Source organism: Cryptomeria japonica, chromosome 2, assembly GCF_030272615.1.
Source record: "Cryptomeria japonica chromosome 2, Sugi_1.0, whole genome shotgun sequence".
Lineage (NCBI taxonomy): Eukaryota > Viridiplantae > Streptophyta > Pinopsida > Cupressales > Cupressaceae > Cryptomeria > Cryptomeria japonica.
The window spans coordinates 192,492,786-192,514,665 of NC_081406.1; the positions used below are offsets into that span (position 1 = coordinate 192,492,786).

Below are 21,880 nucleotides of genomic sequence, written 5' to 3' on the forward strand. Positions count from 1 at the left end.
GAATTGCAAATCCACTATATGTTACAGCTCCTCTCTTGGTTTTGGTCCTATTTGTTTTTCAAGCAAGAAGCAATTTTCTATTGCTCCATCCTCCATTGAGTCTCAAGGGTGCTATTAATGCCACAACTGAGACCATTTGACTTCAACACATTCTCACTAAGTTCGTCATATTTTGTTACACCTAGAGTGCCATACAAATTTCACAAAACACAATCCATTATCAACAAACCAAGCACATAATGGTTCATGTGCACTACATTCAAGAGCTTTACCATGGACAAGTCATTGACCTCTATTATTGCCCTACTTCTAAGCAAGTTGTTGATATTGTCAGCAAATCCTTTACAAAAAGCAAGGATCTTCATCTATGAGCTTTATTAGGATACAGAAGGCTTCATCTTCTAGGGGGGGCTTCTTAGTGTATCCTTCTCTCTTTATTCTAGGACAGGCTACTATCTCTTTTTTTGGGGGGTGGGGGGATGAAGGGGTTGGGGTGGCAGGGGGAGGGGGGTTTATGTATATGTATGCCTCATCAACTGTCAGTTGTCAAGACGAAGTTGCAGTCAAGGGAGAGTGTTAGTGTAGGTTTTTTATTTTCCTTATGTTCGATGATTTTTTTTCCTACACATTATTAAGCTTGTTTAGATTAACTAGACATGGTTATTATGAGAGCACATGACATAATCCATCAATTAAATGTGTCACTCTCACCCACTTTGGGTAGTTGAGTAGCACACCCCCTTTTGTATTTACTAGCCACCTCTCATAACTATTTGTTTGGCTTTATCTAAGTGGGTGCAACATGTATTTTGGCATTAACCAAGTAAATGAAACTCTTGACTATTTCTTATAGTCGGAGTTTTAGTTCTCTTAGATGCCAAAATTCTTCTAAGTGGTCCTAAATGGACAATCACAAATGCTCTAGCACTCCCAATCATGCCACACAACTAGACAGGCCCCCCGATGTTTGTAGCTGTTGTGAATCAAGGATTTTGTACACCAGAGGACCTGCCAACACATCTCATCCCCCACTACTCTTTCACACCACTACCATACAACACATTTTCCTTGCACTCTTATATCTAGAATCATTAATCCCACAATCTCTTAAAAGAAAAATGAAGGCATCCTAAGACAAAAGATGGAGGCTTTGCTCCTTTGTTTTTCCCATTAAAAAATTATAATTATCTTCTTAAGTAGTTTATACATTGCTTGTTGGTAGATTAATGGAAGAATGCAAACATCCCAAGACACAAGAAGAAGCCTTCCGTCCTTTGTTTTCCTCATTAGAAACTTCTAAAGATCTTCTCCAACACTTCTTGCCTTAGAGGGAAATAGCCAACATTAGAAAATATGTCCTATCAAAATTTTATCAATAGTCAAAACTTCCAACAAATTAACTTCTTTCCAAATTTGTAATACACAGTGCCCTTGTTCAATCGTGGAGGAGGGTCATCTTTCCCAGCGAGCAAACCTTTATGTTTCTTTACTCATCATTGTGGTGGCAACTTCCACAAAAGCATCCAAAACAATATTTTACCTTCAACTAATTGTTGAGTAAGATCACAAATTAAACTCATCATCGTCAAAGTGAAGAACATAGAATTGACTACCATCTAGCAAACAGATACCTCTAACTTTACTATGAATTTTGATTGAATCCAACAAATACCCAAAAGAGCATTGACGCTGATAACATGGAAATAAGGAGCTAAAGGGCATTCCTATTTAATGGGTATCTACTACAGAATGATAGATATGAGAATACCATTAATAGTAACCCTTCTAGAAGCATGTGAAAACATACTCATTACCTTGTGTAAGGATCCAAAGGCCACCTAGTCCAACATGTTCAAGATGAAATCTTGCTGTAAAAGGTCAAAAGCTTTACCAAAGATAGTCTTTACAAAAAGAGATTTCAGACCAAAATCTCCAGTCCATTCCATTTGTTACCATCCAATGCATGCACAAGGTAATGACACACATTGTTTACACATCTTTTAGACATTGTGTGTTGTCCACTGTCTCAATCTTATGCTACAAACGATTGGCAACGAAATTGATTGGATCAAATAACTATAGGTCGAGACCAAAAAGATCCAAATTGTTCATCACAAATCACCACATGTTGCAAGGCATATTCAAAACATTAGAAAACACCTCTTGAATCTTCAATCAAAATTCCATCACAAGTTTTTTATTTTTTATTTAAAAAACTAAAATATTTTTTAATTTGAAGTTTCATTTATATGTTTATAGAACTCTAACTCTCTAACCTTGCCTCAATAAGTTGTTAGCTCATCTACACTTGAATGGAATTAAAGAGCATAATCCATCCACCCAATAAGTTGCAACCAATTGAACTCAAAAAAGGTAGAGGGCTTAGTGTACAACCAATTGAACTCAAAAAAGGTAGAGGGCTTAGTGTACATACATTCCAACTTGCACCTTCTTTTACGCAACCACAATGACTTTGTACAAGCAACGGAAAACAAAATTGTTGGATATAGAACTAGAGCAAACTAACTTGAATGCTTCCACTCAAAATACTTCACTTATTGATGATGAGTCAAATAGCCAACATATTTTTAGTGAGAGTGGCAATGGCACTACTTGTAGTTCTTTTGATCTACCTACATCACTAATGTCAATGTTGATGATGATGAAGACCTCTATGCCACTAATTGCCAAATTATTAATTTTTGATATTGAAGATTGAATATTTATCATAACATTCAAGTTTAATTGACATTGAAGTTAGTACTTTCGATTCTTAAGGTGGTTTTGTTTATTATATGATGCTAAGTAGTATTTTATACTTAACTCCTATTTTTAGGCTACACATTTGTATATAGTTACGATTTTTATATGTTTTTGTATGGATGAACCCAAATTGAACACACCTCCAAAGAAAATTTGGCCAATTCCACATACAGAACCCCCAAACCCAAACCTAAACTAGTAAATTAGGTTTGAACATAAAGATATTACAGATTCCTTTCTATATCAAGTATCATCACTTGGTTCATCATGGTATTTTAGATTTTGTTTAGGAAGACATAGATAGTACTTTGAATTCTTTCATATCCTAATTTTTTGAACTTCATGTGCATGTGTAATGTCCCCTTCTTGAAATGGGATTTAATAATTGTAGCATCGTAAATTGTCATCAATCCAATTTACACCTCATGTTTGTGCTCCCACTTTAGCGTGTCCTATCCTCATCCCCTTTCTAGGTCCATTCAGGCCTGATTATTCAACTTTGATGTCATGTACACCCTTTGGTGGGTCCCACTGTGAGATGCCCACCTCCTTGGCTACTTGTTTTAGTCCTCTTTGCAAAAGGACCAAAGCATGGTCTAGGGTGCCCCAAAATGCCCTTGTCCCTCTCAAAAGGGCCCCAATTTGAAATGGGGTAGGTGTTATATCTCCTTGACAGAATTTGATCCCCGAGGCTACATGACCGTTGGAGGTCAGCCTAATCAAAACTTTACCTAGGGAACCCTATATAAAGACATCCTATCAATTTATTTAGACCTAGAAGAGATCCATAAGCTATCTATAACATTCATGCATTTATGAAGCATTCATTATCAAGCATATTCAGAGATTCAAGGCTGAATATTCATCTTCAACCATTGTGGAGCAAAGTTACATCAATGTTCATGCAAGCTTGTGTGTGTGATTAGGGTTTTTCATGTCCATGTGTTTGTCATGCCATTACATTCAACATTTGTGATTACATTCAAAGAACATTACATCATCATCAACAATTGCAGATCTGAAGTATATCTCCCTAACATTTATTTCAGTATTCGCATTATTTCATTCATGGTTAATTCCAAAACTGGGGTTTGAGGGCTTCGGCCCTAGCTCGCCCGGTCGTGGATCGCAAATTAAGGCGTGGGTATGCTCCCCATGGTCTTGAGTTCGAGTCCCCGGCTGTGTTAACTCTGTGTTTGTTGCTACCTTGTGAGCGGGTCATACACACTAGGGGATTAGTCTCGCTTCGGCAAGGACACCTCCAAATTCCATGATAGTGAATATAAAAAAAAAACTGGGGTTTGACCTAAGGCAAACCCCTATCCCCAACATCTTTCTCTTTCTTTCTATGTGCAAGAAACAGGTGCAAAGCTATACTTGAGAAATCTAGTAGAGTCAACAATGCCGAATACCTCACCTTTCGACAGTGGAAAATTAGAAGGAAAAGGGCAGATTTGTGTTATCTGGTCCCAAAAAATCAAGCCAAACTTTGAAGGACAGATTTTAGACATCTCATTTTGCTCAAATCCAAGTCAGTGGCTCTGTGGGACACCTATAGGTTACTGTTTCTGTCAGATCACTTCAATAATCCCTCATTTTACCCTAATTTCATAATCAATCAAATTCAACTTAGAAAGAGGATTAATCAACACCCCCTCACCCAATTGAATCCAATCAGAAATCTCAATCTCCTTCCTATTCAGGATTGAGGCTAGATCTATTAGGTTCAATCCTCTTTCAAAGTATGTGTGTTAATTGGGCTACTTAGTGGTTTTATTATCTTAAACCTTAATTCTCAATTTTCACCACATTACAATAATAAATAATAATAATAAATTAAAATATAAAAGAATAAAAATTTAATTTAATTAAGTTTAATGAATGGTCAAAAGAAATGCTCCACAGGGACGAGTCCCCTATGTTGGTACCCATGTTCCCATATCGGGTACAGCACAGGGACACGAAGATGGCTTTCAAATGTACCCTCCTATTGTGATGTTTCCACACATCGCCCCATTGCAAATGGGGACCTGTTGATGTGTTTTTTGTACACAACCAAACACAGAATAAAATACCTAAAGGGTACCTTATCCTCTCTTGAATAAAGTCTCTGAATGCTGAAGATATCGCGAAAAGGATCAATCAGGATGACTTCAAGGTTCTTCGTTGTAGGATCTCTACGTGTGGATAAGCTCTCTGTGGTATGATGTGATTTTGCTGGAATCACGAGGGGACTTACACTTGATGACTGAACATCTGATTTGCTAGAATCACAAGTCCTACTAACTAACTGGAAGACAAACAAATGGCAAAAGATGCAAGGTTCAGGAAGTCTACTCTACTACCTAGAATGCGAGAAGATGGATGAATGACTAGGTGGATTCATACTGGGCTGGGTCTCACCATCAAGCTGAACAATTCAACACCAACTCAGTGCGATCTTCTAAGGGATGCTTCCAATATGTTTAAATCGTACACCATCTGACAATGATCACCATTCAAGAAAATGCATGAAACAATAGACGTGTAACGACTTATGATTAAGCTCATTTCATTCCAGTTGACCACACAAGGCATCCTTACAATCAGTAAGAGGCTAATGGTATGGATTAAACGGATTCCACACAGGTGCATTCAACAATTTCCTTCATTCGATCTAATCATCTACCATCTAGAATTGAAGATTCAACAAGAAACCATGCATATTGCAAGAAACGACACACTTCACCATTACTTCAATGAAAATGGAGTTTGTTTACAATCAATGGCAACAATTTCTTGCCTTGTCCTCCTATTCTACTCTAATTGCTATTCTATCAACTAACTAATCACATTCTAACTACTCTCTATTCACTAACTCCTTTCTATTAGCCCTTTACAAATGAAGAGTTAGGGCTTATATAGTGCCCTTAATACAATTCAATGGCTAAGATCAATTTGAGATCAATGGCCAAGATTCTACAATGAAAACCCTAATTAGGGTTTGTTACAACAAACTCAATTCTGACCAATGAAATAATTGTATTAATTGGACATGTCTTCTCTGGAAAATTCAACCAATGGATAGCTGGGGTAGGTACATCGAAGTTTGTGCCATCTCCCATGAGTTAGGTACATTGAATCTAGACATGCTGAGGTGGACCACACCGACTGGAGAAGTGATGACTGGGATGCCACCTTGTCTGACACTTGGTTGATGCCAATTTGATGTTGCTGAGAAGCTAGCTTTAATTAACTCTTCTGAAACTATCTGCTTCTTCAACGAACCCTTGCTCTAACTTCTTTTGTCTTTAATGTGCAGGATGATTGATGTACCTCACCTTGGAATGATGGATTGGAAGAAGTTATTCCTGATGATGCTTGACCGAAGAAGGCCATCCTTGTCGATGCTAGACTAGAGGAGGTCGCCCTTATCCTTGCTTGATCTTCTTTGATGATACTGAGCTGGAGGAGATCATCTTTGTCCTGGACCAGATCTTCTTTGATGAGAACCTGCCGACTTGTAGATACTCCAGCCTTAGGAGTCGCCATCTTGATACCTACACAACATTTCAACATTAGTCCCTGAGCATTAAAGGGTAGAAAATAAGACTCAAAAGGAAGATTTAAGATTTTAATTAGGAAACTTCATGATAAATCTAGAGTTATCATTTCCTAATTAATTAATCAACACTTAGACTTTTCTAAAAAAAGTGCCCAAAAATCAAGTCTTGAACAAGGATATTAGGATAATTTCGCCATACCTCCTCTTGAGTACTTAACTCTAAGACATCTGAAAATGATGAAAGAAGACTGGATTTTACTAGACAAGGTTTAGATTATAATCTTCCCTTGGATGAATTACGCCTCCATTAGTCTTTAAAAGAGCTCCACCTTCCACTAGCTTCTTCAAAATTTGGAAATTCGCTTTCAAATACCTTCCAAAATCTAGAAATTATCCTCCAATCTAGCAAGAAATTCGCCTCTCCAATTTGCTCCTCAATTTTGCACTTAGAAGGATGAATGAATGATTTGCAACTTGAGGCAATACTCCCTCATTATATAGAGCGCTCACCTCACTCAACCATGAGGCCAACCTAGTATTTTAATAATAAAATAAGATAATAATCCATTAAAAAGGAGGCCGACTTGCTTGCAAAAGCCAATAAATGTGTTTGAGCGGTCAATTTGTATTTTTGTTAAATTTTAAAAATTAATTTTAGTGCCTCCAAGGTGGATTTTTTAATTATTTCAAGGCCTAAAAATTAATTTATTAAAAAAATTAATGCGAATTTATTTTAATCCTCCCAAATGTTTGGAATTTAGCAAATTTGGTGATTTTGAGGGATATCAACGCTTGACTAAGGTATTAATGAAGAATATCAATAACTTCACCCTGGACCCTTAGCAAGGGTCAAGAGCGATTTTTCAAATTAGGCCTTGAATACCTTATTTTTGCACATCCAAAACTTCATCTAGGCATCTTAAATGGCATCTTTCACTGGAGTGTGGGTTTGATTTCACTTGAACTTTGGAAGAAAATTGCATTTAAGATTTTTTCGCCCTAGACCCTCAGCAAGGGTCAGGGGTGATTTTGCAAATCTAGACTCCATCCATCATCATTTTTGTTGAAACTTTCACTCATCAATAGGCAATGTCCTTCCTCATCCACTCATTCAAGCTTGTTTTGTTTCTGCAGGGCAAAGTGGAGGTTTTTCAAATTTTCGCCCTGGACCCTCAACAAGGGTCAGGAGCGATTTTTCCTCCCTGGCTTAGAATCATCAAGTTTTGGAAGCAAATCTTCATTCATCATGTTTTCGAAGGACATTTCTACCTTGGTATAGCCTTGTCTTAGCACAAACTGGAAAGGAACATGTTGGTTTTATGATTTTCGCCTTGGACCCTCAGCAAGGGTCAGGAGTGATTTTTTGGTTTTAGGACAACTCCTTCATCCTTCTAACTTTGAATCACTTTCCAAGGCATTAGAACATCATCTCAAGCTTATTCATAGGCCTAGCTTTGCTCAATTCTGGAGGAAAAAGTCCAATTTTAGGTTTTTCACCCTAGGCCCTCAGCAAGGGTCAGGAGCGATTTTTGCTTATCTAGCTTGTTCGCTTCTTGTTCGCCACCCAAATTATCTTCAAAGGGTAAAACATGCCTTTTCACATCCATTCCAATCATAGAACATCATTTTGACTTTGCAAAAAAAGGTGTTTTTGAGAATTTCGCCCTGGGCCTTCAGAGAGGGTCAGGAGTGAATTTTGCCATTTAGACCAAAATGTTTCATTTTTTACCTTGAAAACTCTTTGACATTCCAATTCAACCAAGACTAAGCAAAAAACATCTCTCACAAGATTTTCGCCCTGGACCCTCAGCAAGGGTCAGGAGCGAATTTTGCATTTTCAACAAAATCCTTCACTTTTTCAAATTGACACTTTCTCAGGTGGGTAAAGGGAGATGTCCTTGTTTCATCTATGTCCAAAACTTGACTTTTTTCCATGCAAGATGAGAGCTATTCAAAATTTCGCCCTGGGCCCTCAGCAAGGGTCAGGAGCGAATTTACCTTTGTTGCCCAAAATCACCATTTTTCAAGCGTCCAAACCTTTGAATGATGATCAACCTTCCTTCCAAGAGACCCTGCACATAAAAATTTAGCCAAAATTAGTGACAAATAGGATTTTCGCTCTGGACCCTCAGCAAGGGTCAGGAGCAAAATTCACAATCTAGGCAAAACTGCTCAATCTTCAAGTTTCAAATCACTTCACAGGGCAAGGTAAGATCGTTTTCAAGGCCAGGAACAAGGTTTCAAGCTCAAACAAGATGGCAAATGAAGTTTATAATGAATTTCGCTCTGGACCCTCAGCAAGGGTCAGGAGCGAAATTCCTAATCTTGGTCAAAATCCATCATTTTCTTCAAGGTTTTCAATCAATTCCAAAGTCCAAACAAAATGCTTTGCAAATCAAAATTTGGTCAAATAAGGCAAGAAATGAGTCCTAGATTGATTTTCGCCTTGGACCCTCTGGAAGGGTCAGGAGCGAAATTTGACTTTTTGAACTCTCTATCAGGATAATTTTATGGAATATAACATTTAAGTATAAGAACTTTCTTATACTTTAAGTTATATTCCATATATACTTTCAGGATGTTTGAGAGTGGTTTCAGACCTCCAAGAGTTATATTGCAAAATCTAGTTTTTAGAGGATTTTCAGTTTCCAGACTTAGTCAAATTTCAGGATCAGGACATTCCAGACTTAGCCAAATTTCAGGATCAGGGCTTTCAGAATCAGCCAAATTTCAGGATCAGGACTTTCAAACTTAGCCAAATTTTAGGACCAAGACATTCCAGACTTCATCACTCACCAACTTGACCTAACTCAAGCAGAACCTGCTATCCAAGTGATCCCCTTGGCGACACTCAAAATGCAAAGGCTAACAGACAAAACCCTAAAAGACCTAGAAAACAAACCCTAGAAAGCAAAAAAAAAAAGGGGTCCCCATTTGCAATGGGGCGATGTGTGAAAACGTCACAACAAGACCCCCTCTTTTTGTTTTTTCTTTTTAGGGTAGGGTTTTGGCGTCTTAGGGTTTTGCCTCCAATTTCTCGCCTCTACAAATGAGTCAAGTTTTGTGAAATTTGGAAGAGTCATCACAGTCAAAGTGAAAGAACGGCCGAAAGAATGTTTTGATGCTACGGATGGTCTCAGATAGATCGAAGGAATAAAATCACAATTTCCCGAGCTCAATTCTGATAACTTGCTTTTTTAGGATTTTTTGCTTTTTTGTTTTTTTCTAAATTTATAAAGTTTTGTTTTTGGGGTTTTGGGGCGAATCCGAGACCCTGCGTTTTCGGCTTGCTTTTTTCTAAACATAGGAAATTGCTTTTTTCAAAAAGTTGCTTTTTGCTTTTTCGATCATGGATGGTTTCAGGATTAGGAGAAGTGTCAAGATTGGAAGAATTTATCTAGAGCAAACCAAGTATGAAATGGCCTTTGAATACAGAAGATGTATTCCTAAAAAGCTAGTTGAAAATCATAAGGAAATGGTTAAATCTGGAATCAAAATCAAGAATTTCTTTGTTTAAATCATGGTAGGTGAAATTATAGGCATGCATATGCAAAGTCCGCCCGTAGCAAGTGAAATTATACCCGTGCACATGCAAAGTCCACCCATGGCAAGTGAAATTATACACGGTGCATATGCAAAGTCCGCCCTCTCTATGCTAAATTATACGTGGGCATATGCAAAGTCCGCCCTCTCTAGATGGGCAATTATATGTGTGCACATGCAAAGTTTGCCCATGGAAGGTGAAGTTATACACGTGCACATGCAAAGTCCGCCCATGGCAGGTAAAATCATACGCGTGCATATGCAAAGTTTGCCCTCTCTATGCTAAATTATATGTGGGCATATGCAAAGTCCGCCCTCTCTAGATGGGCATTCATACGTGTGAATATGCATAGTCTGCCCAAGCATGATTAAAAACTTCCTTAGCCATATGCAAAGTCCACTAAAGGAGTGGGTATGAAAAGTGATCAAGTGTTGGGAAAAGGATAAGAATTTTTGGTTAAGTATGGAAGCATCATGAAGATTTCCTATCATCAAGCAAAGTCTGCTCAAGGGGATGAAAATGTTCCTTGTTCACAAGCAAAGTCCACCCAAGGAGTGGGTTACAAAATTTGGTTAAGTGTTGGCACTTTGAGAAGGGAAAAAGTCAAAAAAATTGATTAAGTGTTAGCACTTTAAGAAGGGAAAAAGTCAAAAAAAAATTTGGTTAAGTGTTGGCACTGGGGAAAATTTGGCTAAGTATAGGTGGATTAAGACAAGCAAAAGTTAAAGCAAAGGGCTAAGAACAAGAAAGAAATTTGCCCAAGGAAAATGTAAAGATGATTAATGCAAAAAAGAAAAGAGATAAATCAAAGAGAGAAGAATTTGAAAATTTTGGCCAAGTGTTGAGGAATAAAGCAAAAAGTTAAATGAACAATGAAAATTTGCCTAAGTGTTGAGGAATAAAGCAAAAAGTTAAATGAACAATGAAAATTTGCCTAAGTGTTGAAAAGGTTCAAAACTCTTGAAAATTTGCGTGATCAAAGTTGCAAATTTCCAAGACATCTTCCGGGAGAATTTCAAAGCCAATTTCTACGCTTGAGTGATTCCTTAAAGAATTTATTCCGAACTTGCAAGACAGCTTTCACTTTAAATCATCACTTTTTATTATGCTTTTTTTTAGGGGCAAATGCTTCAATTTTCCAAAAATTTTACTATGGCTAAGAATTATCATTTGAAAATTAACATCAAACCCCCTTCTTGGTTTTTTTTTTTTAACTTAGAAAGTTTTCATTATTTTCAAGTGGTAAATGGCAATGCATGGAAGGACAACATTCACTCTTCAAGGTGGAATCCAAGGATGAAAGGAACAAAGAAGGACTTGCACTTCATCAAGACATTCAAGAAGATCAAGTCATCCAAGGATGAAAGGCTCTACATTGACCTTGGATTTCTTTTGGAAATCCAAAATCAAAGGATTCCACACCAAAGGACAATAAGTTCAAGGCACAATGAGAATGAAGAAAATGTTCTAATCATCTTGAATTTCCTTCGGAAATCCAAGGGTAAGGGTCAATACAAGGAGGTAATCTTGGTTAAGGAACATTGCAGCATGAAGTCAAGAACTCCACCTAGGAATCCAAGTCCAAGGCAAGGAATTTTATAATCAAGGAAGGAAGATAGTTTCAAGAGAGTTAATCAAAGTTAGAAACTTGATCATCCAAAAGATATTGCCTAAAGTATCAGCACTTCTTCATGATGGGAAATCAAATCTGCAAGGCAAGTTAAAGTGGCATCCCAATCATCAATCAACCAATCCAAGGGTTCCAAGTCAGGCACGTCCAAGTGTAATGAACCAAACATAGCAAGTGCAAGATATTAAATGATTTTTCGTCGCTTCTTTTTTCTCATTGGTTACCCAAAGTATTGTAATTTTCTCATTGGCCGAAAGGAGTTATATAATATGTATGCTCATTTACAATGAAAGCATTTGAATTTTGATAATTTGTTTGTCGATTATCATGTGAAATTTCAATTCAAGTCTAATGCTATGTATTAAGCTTCTACAAAGTTTGTGATGAATGTTGTATTAATGTTATGATATTAATATTTGAAATTCCTTTATATTTTTAAAAATTTCCCTATTAATAGTCATCACCTGTCATCCCCTAAAAGATGGCCCAAAAGTACCCCCATACTAGAAACACATCCCACCGTCCCCGTCCCCAAAACTCCATGGAGCATAGGTCAAAAGCATGAAATGAAGACTTGTGACTCCCTCAAACATGAGATATAAAAGGGGGAAGAATTTATTTGAAAGGGGATATGGAGAAAGGACAAAAGAATGGAGCATATGAATCAAGGAAGGATTAATAAAAGAAATGAATGGGAAGACAATAAGGTTGTGACTCTTTCAAAGGGCAAAAATTATGAAGGGTTGTACTCTTTCAAAGGGTGGTAACTATGAAAGGTCGTGACTCTTGCAAAGGGTAGACATGATGAAGAGGTGTGACTTCTCCCTCACATTGGAAGATATAAAATGGAGAAGGTTTCATTTGAGCACATCCAAGGGAGATCAATGTGAAAAATAAAAATAAACATCCAAGGGAGGTTTCATTTCAGCACATCCAAGGGAGAGATTAATGTGAAAAATAAACTCAAAAGGCGGCAATAGAGTGCGGTGACTCAATTCTTATGAAAGGTGGTGACCCTTTCACCAATAAAATATAAAGGGCAAATAATTCCAAGCATTTAAGGATCATTTATCAATCATCATTCACCAATACTTCAAATCAGCACTCGTTCAATCATCACTCGTCACTATATGAATTCAACATTCATTCAACCATCATTCACCAATATATCAAATCATCAAATCAAAGGAAATCATTCAATCATCCATCAATGATCAATTGGGAATAAAGGAATCAGGCAAACAAACCAACAATCAATTCTTCCATCAATTCAATCAATCTAATATGAATCATTCAAATATCCATCATTCAAACAACAACTATCCAAGCCATCAATGGAATCAGCAAAAATTAAGAAAAAAATATATACAAAGGAAATTGAGATACAATATATCTATTGGAGATAAATTATTTTGAAATAAGTATATACTATATATATATATATATATATATATATGCTTATTGAGGAAGGCAGTCTTCATGTCTTATCAAGCATGCCACCCCAATATGGATGGATTGGAGGTCCTGCAATGCTTGTGAGCTAGGAGGTGAATGAGTGCTCTTGGGCTTGATTGAGGAGGACGGCCAACCTCCAAAGAAGATCAAGGGATGGAGTGGACCTAAAATCTTGCCATACTTGTGGGCCAAGGGGTGTTAAGAATTGGAAATCCAATCATGCCCTTGGGCTTGAGGGTCTTCTCAAGTCCACCATCGTTAGATGGATGGACGAGAAATCCACCCATGCTTTTGCAATACAAGGACAACTATCCTTGAGAATGCAGTTTGCAAATATTCCTAATGAATTCCTAGTACGATTGACTATAGGAATATGCCTAGATCAAAATAGTAATTATGTAAATGTTGTATTAAATTAGATACTAATGATGAATACATATGGTTTTAAATGTTATTATGGATTCTAAATATTTAATGTCCTGATATGAGTTTCTAGAGATTAATGGTGTGTGCAAGCCCTAAATCAGAAATATTCTAAAAGGGACCTTATAGTTGGCAACTTTATTCTAAGTTAACATTAATAAAGATAATGCAATTCTCATCTTAAGTTGGAATTACTGTTTCAGGACTAAATTCAGGTAAATTCCAAAGAGAGACATTACAGCGTGAATTTCCAAAATTTAGCAAACACTACATGTTGTATGCATAACCATTTTTTACGAAGCAAAACCCACATGTTGATTCTTGTATCCAAGGCCATCTCTTGCATCACATTATTAATACTCCATGCATGCCTTCCAACTGGACTAAAAGAATCAAAGAGTTTTAGGGCACCTTGTATATTATGTTCCATTCATCCCTCTGGTCCCATTATGGTTCAATAAATAGCCTCACTAAGTTCTCTAGATAATTTGAATGAATGCATGCATGACTCAAAAATTTCTATAAAGCCAAGTTGCTCTAAGCTCCTAATTTTGAAAGAACAATATGGGCGGCCCACAGAGAAAAAATTGTTGTTGTAAGCATAGAAGCAAAAAAGGGGAAAAAATCGCGATTATACCCGATTAATCGTGAGTCGGTGATACAGGTGATCAATTCCCCCAAAAAATTGGAAAAAATCGATCGATGATTTTTTTTCGATTTTCAACGATTTATTCATGACTAAAACGCGGAAAAAATCGCGATTAATCGCCCAAACAAAACCCTGCAAAAACCTAAAATGCCCACAAAATTCAATAAATAGGCGTCGCGTTGCAGTCGAAGTTGAAGTCAAGGGTGAAGATCAATCGCATAGCACCAGAAGTTGAAGTCGAGGGTGAAGATCAATCGCATAGGTGGTGTTTTTTGGTCGCACGACAGAGGCTTCACTAGCCATTAATGGCGACTTCTATTTCTGAGGTATTTACTCAAATCACAGATTGAACGACTTCCTTTCATTTTTGGCAACTATCAACACATAAATTAGCTACATTCTTTTGCTACTAGATGCCACATACAGATTGAAATTTCCTTTCAATCTACACATTCTTTACTATGTTGTAGACGCCACACATACAGATTGAAAGATTGAAATTACCTGTCAAACCTATGTTGTTCAAAGATTACAATAATGTTGTGAGTGTATACGATAGTGCAGAAGGTTTTTATTTTTTAATTGGTCTTAGTTGTCTCTGCAACATAAGAAAGCAAAGCTTTAAATTTAATAGTTGATGGTTAGTTGGGATTTATAGATAGTGAAAAATTAAAATATTGTAGGATATGTAGCTTAAAGTTGGGATTTATACTTTGAAGCTCTACCACTAGAAAATAAATAAATAAAATTCATATGCCATTAACATTTATAAATTTTAGTGTGAATTAAACTTTATATCTCTTTCCATCCAGGAAAGAACTTCTCAACTGAGCATAAACCATCTAGTTGTTAGAAAAACTACTTATCTAAGATTACCTAACCATTTAGTATAGTATTACATGGATGTGTATCAAATGCGAAATTAATCTAATACTACTCTTTGTTATGTGAGACAGATTAGCAATGTTACCTTCATATAATTATTACAATCAATTTGAACATGACAAGCTCATAAGTCTAGCTTCACATGATTTAAACTTGAATTTCTTATTCTTTTATCCAGGAATGGACTTCATAGTGGATGTAAAACATTATAGTTTGCATGCTTATCTCCACGTTGCCATAAGTTTGCTCCACAACTTGTGGGTATTTGTATGCATTATGTTAGTTTCTCTTTGGTTTAGCAATAATAATACAATGATATGAGTTGTCATTTAGAGTTATAAAATGAATTCAACTTTGATGATTAGTTCAGATTCAGACATAATCTTTATGGAACTTAATTTCCATGGACAATTTAAACTAAATTCAGACAATTTCAAATAGCTATATAGAGCTTAAAGGTTCATTAACTCAGTTAGCTTGATATGATTATTATTATTCTTGTTATCAAAAAATGAGAAGTCTGAGTATTATCTTTTATTAGTCAATAGGCTCTAAGTGTGGGCTTTTGAGATCAAAAATTAAACTTCATAGCTTGTTTGCTTGCCTACTTCTTCTTGACAAATGCCCGCTTCTTCTCGACAAGTTTTCTGCCATTTGAAATCAGTTGTCATGTTTGGGGTTAGCATGACTATTTTATGACAAAGGAAATTAGATTAGGCACCTGATATGGTTCTCTTCAAAGATACAAAGAGTGTTTATCGCAGAAATTTATTGGAGATATAACACTTTACGCCCCTTTCATCATTGCTTTCAATTTTTCTTTGATATGGGATTGCTCTTTAGCTTTCACCGCGTTTGTGACTTCACTCCTTTATGTAAAAGTCAGTATACCTTGAGGTCACTAAACCTTACTGCCTTTATCTGAGACTACTGCTCTATGGGGTATTGTATCTCTGCTTTGGGATTGCATCATTGAAGATGTGATTAAACATAATTTCTGATTAGAACATCTCACATCTGACATAATGCTGATTATAACATAATTTCTAATTTAGAAAACCTCCAATCTGATTTAGAGAACCTCACATGTGAAATATAATTTTTAATTTAATTAGGTTTTCTAAACATAGTAATCTTATGAACATACAACTATAACATTTAAATGCTAAAAGACTGAACTAAAATGTTTTTGCAGAACTAATTCTTGATCAAAATGCCACGTCAAAAAGACTTTGCGTGGACACATTGCACAACAATTCCTATTAGCACAAAGGTCAAGTGCAATTGGTGTCTAGAAGAGATCAGTGGTGGAATTTATCGTTTCAAATGGCATTTGTCCAAAGAATGAGGAAATAACACCGTGATATGCAAAGCATGCCCTGCAGATGTCTCATATCAGGCAAAGCAATCTCTTGACAGGATTGCTGAGAGTAAGGCCAAAAAGGCAAGAATTGGGGTTGAACTAGGTTTTAGTTCTGTAGATCCCAGGACGAACCATTTGGGTGAGGAGGATGGCGAAGATAGGAGTTTCAGGGAATGTGGGTCAACACCTAATTCTATAGCACGTGGACCAAACATAGGTGGAAGAAACATTAATACTTTCTTCAAACCTCGTACTACACCATGATCACAAACCACTTTGGAGAGTACACGACGGAGGAGAACTGTCACTGAACAAGCAAAGAAGGCCATTGGTAATTTTTGGTACTCCTCTCACATGGCATTCCATGCTTCCAGAAATCCATATTAACAACCCATGATAGATGCTATTGCAGCTATAGGACCTGGGTTTCAAGCCCCATCTTATGAGTTATTGAGGGTTGGTATGTTGAAAGATGCAGTAGAGGATGTTCAAGATGTTGTTAAACAACATCGGTTATAGTGGGCTAGAACTGGTTGCAGTATCATGTCAGATGGTTGGACAAATAGAAGGAACCAAACTCTCATTAACTTCCTTGTCTCTTGTGAGATTGGCATTGTTTTTGTGAAATCTGTGGATGCATCTAATATGATGAAATCCACAAATGCATTGTTTGAGATGTATGACGAGGTAGTTACGGATGTAGGGCCACAAAATGTGGTTCAATTTATCACAGACAATCCTGCTGCTTGTGTTGTTGCAGGGAGACTTATGACAAATAAATACCCTTCCATGTTTTTTACACCATGTGCAGCACATTGCCTCGATCTAACCCGAGAGGACATTGGAAAAATTGAATGGGTTAAGGCAGCATTTCAGAAGGCTCACAAAGTTACCAAATTTGTTTATAATCACACGAGGGTTTTGGCTATAATGAGCTCTTTCACAGGAGGCAAGGAGCTAGTTCAACCAAGGGTGACAAGATTTGCAACATATTTCCTTGCATTACAAACATTATGTTAATAGAAAGGTAATTTGAGGCGAATGTTTGTTTCAGCTGAGTGGATGGAGTCTGGCTTCAGAACTCAAGCAAATGGCATAGAAGTGGCAGAGTATATGTATTCTACCACCTTTTGGGAATCAATTGAGCAAATTGTAGAATTTTCAGAGCCTTAGGAAAAGTCTTGAGACAAGTGGATAGGGAAAAACCCCCCATGGGATATGTGTATGAGGCCATGGATAGGGCCAAGGAGGTGATAAGGAGTAAGCTGGAAAATAACAAGGATAGGTATATGCCATTGTGGGACACAATTGATAGGAGATGGGATGGACATATGTACACACCTCTCCATGCTACGGGATACTTGCTCAATCCTTTTGTTATTCTATAAGACTGACTTCATGGAAATTGATGTTGAGATCAAACACAACTTCTTCAAGTGCATGGAAAAAATGTTTCTTGACTAGGAAAAATTTGATGCGGCTACGATAGAGTTGGAAGTGTACAAGCATTCAAAGGGTTTTCTCTCTTCTAGGGCTGCTATACAAAGCAGAAAAACCATTCAACCAGGTAGACTCTATAAACTTTTGGCAATCTCTTTATTTTGCCAACATGCTCATTAAGTTTGTTAAGATTATAAGATATTCTCTACGAAACCCAGGGACGCGTCCCCTACCTGAAAACCCCCGTCCCAGTCCCGGGGACGTTTTGGGGACTTGGGGACGGCCAGGGGACGTCCCCCCCCCGTCCCCAAATTGTCAAAATTTTGAGGGGACGTCCCCGAAACGGGGGGACGGCTTCCCTAGCTGTGGGGGACGTCCATACGTCCCGGGGACGGCTGGGGACGGATTGGGGACGTCCCAGCCGTCCCGGGGACGTCCCAGCCGTCCCCCACATCTAGGGCTAGGGAAAAATATTAAAATAAAAAATGTCGTATTTTCAATTTTTTTTAATGATGTTTTTTGCGTAATTGAGGGAGTGAAATATCTCATGAAGGGTTTTTTGCCAATAGAAAAATAACACCCGATGCCTATATAAAATAATAAAAGTATTTTTAGCCTCGCGGGGCGCTGCCCCTCGACCCCGCCCTGTATCGCAACAAGGAGCGCGCAAGGGGCGCTGCCCCTTGACCCCGCAAGGGGCAATGCCCCTTGACCCCAAGTTGGGGGCGCTGCCCCCAAACCCCCGTCAAAAAATATAGGGGGGAACTGCGCTGATGGAAGTAGTGAAAATTTAACCTCTGAGTCTGATTAGGCTCCATTATGTATTTTATTTCTTTAATATCTATTATGATATGCATATTGACAATGTGAATGAATTGAAATTCTGAATTATGAGTGCATATTGAGTATTGAGTCTATTGATAATGTTGTATGTTCGATGTTTGCATTCTAAAATGTTTTCATAGTATCATACACATGCTATATCCATGTTTTCATATGAATATAATGTATAGATGCATGCTTTATCCATGTTTTCATATGAACATTTAGAATTTTCCTATATATTTTAAATTTTCCCTATATTTTATACAGCCGTCCCCTTTGCCGTCCCCCCCGTCCCCAAATTTGGGAAAAAAATTTGCCGTCCCAGAAACTCGTCCCCCCGTCCCCCTGTCCCCCCGTCCCGAAAACTTGGGGTAACATAGGATATTCTTAGTCTTACAATATCATCTCCATATAATGTGTTTTTCAGCGACATGGTGGGCTTCTTTTGGAGACGAAATACTAAATTTAAGGTGGATGATAGTGCGCATTTTGAGTCAACCATGCAGCTCATCAACTTGTGAGTGTGTAATTGGAGTGTTTTTGAACACATACATTCCAAGAAATGCAACCGCATATCACAACAACGAATGAATGACTTGGTATTTGTTCATCACAACCTTTGCTTAAAGATAAGGAAATCTCAAGGTGAGAATATTAATATATAGTTGTAGTTTTTGAGATTGTATTCACTATTCATTGTGTTTTTCACTTGTAAGGGAAACACTAATTTCTACATGGGCTAAAATCAGGAACTATTGAGGATGGCTTGCCAATTGACCTTGATGAGATACATCCAGAGTGTGAGTTGATTGCTGCTGATGATGCTGATAATGATGATGATGTTGTTGATGATGATTATGTTGTTGCTAATCGTCTGCTTGAAACTGAAGATTTTGATATCATGAGGCAAGCCAACTTTGGTCCTCAATGGATTGAACGAATTAGGACAGGCTATCACCCGGGATCTTCATCATCAGGGCCTCCTGCCCTCTAGCATGTCATTGCTTACATTTGATATTTTGGAATTTTGTACTTAGTTTACAAGTTGACTTTGTTCAAAGTCACAAACTATATTGTAATTGACATTTTGACATCTATCACCATCTAGATATTATTTATGGTGTAGAATATTTTGTGCAACGTAATCAATGATATGAATATAAACAACAGAAATCAATTTCCTGCAATTCATGTGTTCAAGTGTCTATTTTATTTGCCTACAATGTCTCTATGCTATGGAAATGCCCTAAAATATTAAAAAAAAGTAGTTTTTGATTGTTTTTCTGCAAGTTTTTACGTTTTTTTGTAAATCCGATTTTTTCCCCATTTTTTGAAAAAATCTTATACTTTAGTTTTGCCGATTAATTCCCCAAACGATTATTGCTTCCTTGGTTGTAAGGTCATCCTGCAATCCATCTTTTCAACCCTCTAAAGTTATATGAATCACAGCAAAGGAAACCAAGAATGTTGGCAACGACGACATGAACATCAACAAGCCTTCCATGGAGGAAAACACTCATGGTTCAGACTTCACACCAATGGAAATTCATTTGCCAATCCCCATCGGGAATCAGGTTCACATATGCATGCTTCACAAAATGTCATACCATCCATGGGCCAAAAACCACATGTCTCCTTGAAGTTCGGATGCAAATGATGACTCCTTTCATCATATCATACATGCATTCATATAGGAGGTCATGCATCTTCTGAATGCTTTATGCCTAGCATTCTGCCAAATATATCCAGATACCATATTCCTTTGAGAACTGAAATCTTCTAACAGGTAAGCCCTTTTTTGTTCGTAAGTTAAAAAGCAATTTAATTTTATATTAAATTAAGGCCAAAGCCATAAAGATGTACACATAGCACTGCTTATTGATTGCAATAACTTGCATATGCAAACCACAATCGTAATAAAAGAGTTGTTTAAATTATATCTTCTAAGTAAAACCTTTAACAACAAAATGTTCATGATATAGGATATCACTAAGTTTTAAAGAACCGCAAATACCAGCATAATCCTTTAAAATACCATCTGTAGCCTAATCTTTCATCTTGAGACTTCATTTTATTTGCTTGAGACTGAGTGGAGGCGGGTAGATTCTATGGTGGCTTGGCCCATAGGGCATGTCGTGAAAAAAAACTGTGTTTTAGCATCCACTTTCCCTCTCTGGCCGAGGCTCACCAAGGGAAACATGATTTATAGAGAACCTTATCGAGGGAGCAGCTGCTACAGCACGAAGGGAACACATGGTTCTTGTGTAACAAGGAGCAATAATAGGATTTCTTTTGTACCTCTGGTAATAAGGAGTATATGAACATTGTCTATGTTTTAACTGCTCTTGTATAAGTAGAATGGCTACTAGAGGCTCAGGTTGCTAGTATTTGCTCCTGTTGGCAATGTATAGTGTTGCAGCCTTGTTTTCTATTATACAAATTAATATTGCAAGGTGAAATGTTTTCAGTTATGTAATGAAGTTTCAAGGGAAGTGACCCCAATAAAACCGCTAACTATTTCAAAATTAAAACTTTAACTAGAGGTTTTGCCATCTCAAATAAAATACTATGGATTTTTAAAATAAACATTAATAAAAATTAGACAACAATAAATAAAACAGTATGGATTTTCTTCTCGTGGTAAAAAATGAATTGAGTTGAGAAAAACTAAAGAAAATTACAACAGACATTTCTTTGCTGATGCTTGCATGAAAATTTTAAGTATGCTTTAAAGCATTTTCTTACCAAAGCCGAAAGGTAGCACAAAGGAAGAGGGGGGGAAGGGTTAAAATGACCGTGTAGAGAAGCTTTATATATTGATTGAAACTGGAAAGAAGGTTGGTACATGTTAGTACCTTATGTAAATAAACAGTAGCATTGCCTGATTTTATTTGCAAATTTCTTGTAACTAACAAAATTACATTAAAAAGGAAATGTCTGTAACTACCAGCTTCTACAAAAAGGCCTTCAAGATTATTCAACCACTCCAGACAATGCAGGTTAGTAGGACTGCAGCATACAATGAAGTGTAAGAGCAATAATTGTTTTGGGCATTCCCAGTTACATGATTCCTCAACTATGGAATGGAGCTACTTCTTCAGTAACCATATTGATCTTGCTTAAGAGCTCTTGAATCAGCTTATTTTCTAATCTCTTGGAACTTCATGTAATATGCTCTAGATTAAGTATGCATGGTGCATGCATTTTTACATGTTTCTAGATCATTTCAATTTAATTGTTTTCATTTGTAAAGGTGTTTTTATTTTTCTGAAATGTATATAAATCATATTTTGATGTGTCCCTGAACGGTCATATTCTATTTTTTCAAAAATTGACAAACTCATCCCTAGTCCTTGCCT

At 37.0% G+C, this 21,880-nt stretch overlaps 1 protein-coding gene across 7 annotated transcripts in view; it reads right to left on the reverse strand.

Annotated features, from left to right (window-relative positions):
- Window positions 1-21,880, reverse strand: part of LOC131049153 (F-box/kelch-repeat protein At1g67480) — a 44,170-nt gene that overhangs the window by 15,253 nt on the left and 7,037 nt on the right. Inside the window, exon 2 of one of the 7 annotated variants that reach the window (XM_057983189.2) lies at window positions 21,324-21,347. The exons of the other annotated variants lie outside the window; for them this stretch is intronic. The gene's annotated coding sequence lies outside the window, so the exon portion shown is untranslated. Of the gene's footprint in view, window positions 1-21,323; window positions 21,348-21,880 lie in introns of those variants that run through there. 7 annotated transcript variants of the gene reach the window in all.